A 4,042-nucleotide genomic window follows, 5' to 3' on the forward strand; every position below is an offset into this window, starting at 1 on the left:
TAGACCAATCACACAAAATGGAGATCGCAGGAAAATAAAAGAGACTCACATGAATATTATAATTTAATGTAATCCAGAGATGGTATTAAAATTAGAAATGAGGAGCATATAACATGACCATTCAATAAATGGTGCCTGGACAACTGATTATTCAAATGGAACAAAATAAATCCCTGTAACACTTTACACAAATGCATGCATGTATACACACATGCCTTTCTAGATGGATTAAGACAAAAAAAAGCAAGGTATGAAAAAAGCAAGGTATAGAAATTTCTTAAAATATAAAAGAATATATATATATATATATATATATATATATTTGTAGCCAAGGTATGGGTGGATTTTTTAATTAAGAAAGAAAGAAAAGACAAATTTTGAACTGTAAAGGGATAAATTAGACTACATTAAAATTAAAACTTCTGTATGTCAAAAGGTGCCATTTAAAAACAAAACTGCAAGCCCATGGCATAAAAATGATATTCGTAATGCATATAATTGATAAAAATATTTAAATATAGAATGTGTCAGAAAACAGAAAAATTTGTAAGAAAAGTACAAACAAACCAACAGAAAAATAGCTAATGGATATGAAAAGAAAATTCCAAAGTTTGTGCATGAAATCATGCTTAATTTTACAAAATTGAGAAAAACAAATTTGAGCAACATTGAGATAACATTTAATCTGGTCACATAAGCAAACTTAAAAAGAAAAGAGAAAAATAATTACAAATACCATGTGATCTCACATATATGTAGACTCTAAAAAATTTCAGAAAAAAAAGCTCATAGATAGAGAGAACAGATTGGTGGTTGCCAGAGGCTGGGGGTAGGGTGTGGGTGAAATTGGTGAAGGGAATCAAAGGTACAAATTTCCAGTTATAAAATAAATGTCATGGAAATGTAATGTGCAGCATAGTGACTAAAGTTACTAATACTGTATTGCATAATTGAAAGTTGCTGCAAGAGTAGATCTTAAAAGTTCTCATCACAAGAAAAAAAATTCTGTAACTATGTATGGTGATGGAAGTTAACTAGACTTATTGTGGTGATCATTTTGCAGTAGACACAAATATTGAATCATTATGTTGTACACCTGAAATTCATATAATGCTGTATGTCAGTTATACCTTAATTTTAAAAATGCTAAAGAAAATAAAGAAAAATCTAATCATCATAGCTGGGCCAGACTGTGGAGCACCTGGAACCCTCAAACACTGTTAATGGGAGGGCAAATAGCTTCAGGCAACTTAGGAAGCATTTTGGCAATATTTTATGATGTTAAACATGTATATATCCTGCCCTATGGTCTAGCAATTCTACTTTAAGGTATATGACCTAGAGAAACTGTGACACTTATGCATAAGGATTATGAAATTGTTCATTGTGTCACTGTTTCTAGCAGGCAAACAAAAACAAAAACTGAATATTTCACAAGCAGATAAAGAAGTTGGGATATGCTTTCACACACTAAAATAATGTAAAACAGCAATTAAAAACACATGAACCATACAATACCTATCAAGACAGATAACTATCAAACTGTAATCACACTCTTCTAAAGTTAAGAATCATTATTTCAAGGTTAGTATTTTGTGAGATAAAGCCTTTTGATTTTATCTTACCACTTCTGAATAGCATGACCACAGGCGTTGCTGCCAACCAAATGTATTGAACTGGTGACTTACCTCTAAGACTGAGGCAGAAAGGAAAATTTCACATGCATACATTCTACTTTTCAATTTTATTTTGAAGTCTTGAAAATCAAAGTCCCCAAACATAGAGCATTACCAAAAACTTGGTATTCAGTGAAATACTGATAAAATTTTAACAGGAGGTGACCTGAATTACTTCCATATCATTAGTATTCCATTTGCTTTTGTAATGATTTCTGAATAATTTTATGTGCAGCAACACAATTGCAGAGATTATAAATACAAATTGATAAGAAAATGCACTATAGAAAAAGTCTGTTATTTCCAATGAACAAGACTATGATTATTTTGCAAGATGAAAATACACTTTTTAAAAGTGTAGCATATAAAGTAATGATTATTGTTTTATACATTATCCTACAGAGGAAAAATGAAAAATTAAAATAACTATTTTAAATGAAAAGAGCAGGATGATTGACACAGTGTCTTCTTTCTAGAGGTTTCCAGGTTCTAAAACTGCCAGATACACTTTTATCCTGGAGCTTTAACAAGCATGAAAGATCATTAATCCAAGGTCATAATAGCAAACTTCCAAGGGAAAATAACCAGTCATGTAGAAATTATTTAAATTACCACAGAAGCATATGCCAATTTAGCTTGGTATTTTGTATGATCCCTGTTGACCACTTTTCTATACATGATATCAATACTTCAGAAAACTCATCTCTGGATGAGGGGAGATACATTTTAATTTTCAAACTCTGTTAGGTAAAGAAATAAAGAGGGAGCCACCATGATTACCACAAACCACATATACGCTTACACACAACTCCTGAAAGCTGTGTGCCCACCTTAGTTTAAAAAGCTTGAGCACAAGATTCTCTTACTCCATTTGAGGCCATATTGTTAAGAACTTAGCTCTGTATAAATTTCAAAATTGCCCCTTATTAGGTGTATGATATTATACTTTTTTCCCCCTCTGCTCTAAAATGGAAGCAAAGATAATTACCTCTGCCAGGTTTTCAATGGGAAAAAAAGTTTAGCTAATCTTTTTCCTGTAGCATCTAGTAGGGTGGCAAGCAGTATTACATGCCCCCCAAATGATAACCTTTTACTTAGGGATTGCACAAAACACTAGCACTGATAAATATTAACCAAATATTTTTCCTTCTTTAAACTTAGTTCAATTTTAAGACATTTACTTAAATCCTACTGTGTATTAGGCACCGTGATCAATGAATAAGAAATAGTTTGGGCCCTCAACAAATTCAGTGTCTAGTAGGGGTGATACAAGTAAACATAATTGTAATGTAATAAATGATAAGATACAGTAATTTCCAACAGCGGGGAAACATAATCCAACAAAGTGGTAAATGGAAAGTTTCAGAAAGAAACACCTTAGCTGAGTATTGAAGGGTAAATAAAAACAAGCTAGATTTTTTTTTTAACTGAGAAAGATGTTCCAGGAAGAGAAAATAGGCTGAGCATATATGTTTGAGAAATACAGACTCTTTAGTTGGGTAACAAGTGCAAAGAGTAAAATCTCAGGCATAGATAACAGAAATGAAGCTCTTGAGATGGGCAAGGGCCAGGTCAAAGTGACCTTATACAATAGGGGTAGAAAATGAGCATCCTTAGACCATTTTTTTAAAGGTCAGATTTTTGGGGGAGAGCTAGTTCTGGGGGGTGGATGGATTTCAAAAATGTCAAGCTTGGAAAATGGGAAACCAATTAAGGAGTTATCCTAAAAGTTCAGGTGAGAGAGACAATAAGAGTCTCAAAGAGATAGTGGATAAGGGCAGGAGTCTAGAAATCTTTAGGAAGTTAAACTGAGAGGACTTGGATGAATGGGTTAAGAGAGAAGACCAAGGCCAAAATGACTCTTAGATTTCATGCTTGGGTGACTAGGTGGCTGGAGATTTCTCAAGCACAGATCTGGAGTATAGATGAGAGTGAGAGAGAGAGAGTTTTGGGCAGAGAAGATGATGAGCTAAGTTTTAGGCACCTGGGGAGAATCAGGATGGCAGATTTTGAGGATATCAGCATACGTGCAGGAAAAAAAAGAAAGAAAGAAAGAAAGAAAGAAAAATGGATGCAGTACTTACAAAAAATTCAGAGTTAGAAAAGACACAATCTGAAGTAGAACTCTGAGGAAAGTCTGTACTGAGAAGATATGAAACGTGAAAATGGCTGAAGAAAAAACAAGAAGAGAAGTTCTCATAAATCCCGAGGAAGAGGAATTTTAAGAAATCAACAGACACATATTTAATAAAACTCCACCCTAAACAATTAATATCCACCCCCCACCGCATACTTTTTCTTAAAGATTTTCTAAAGTCATTTTAATTTACCTGAAGATAAATAGTACTTAACTGTCCTTTAATGCA

The sequence above is a fragment of the Globicephala melas genome, chromosome 4 (assembly GCF_963455315.2).
Source record: "Globicephala melas chromosome 4, mGloMel1.2, whole genome shotgun sequence".
Lineage (NCBI taxonomy): Eukaryota > Metazoa > Chordata > Mammalia > Artiodactyla > Delphinidae > Globicephala > Globicephala melas.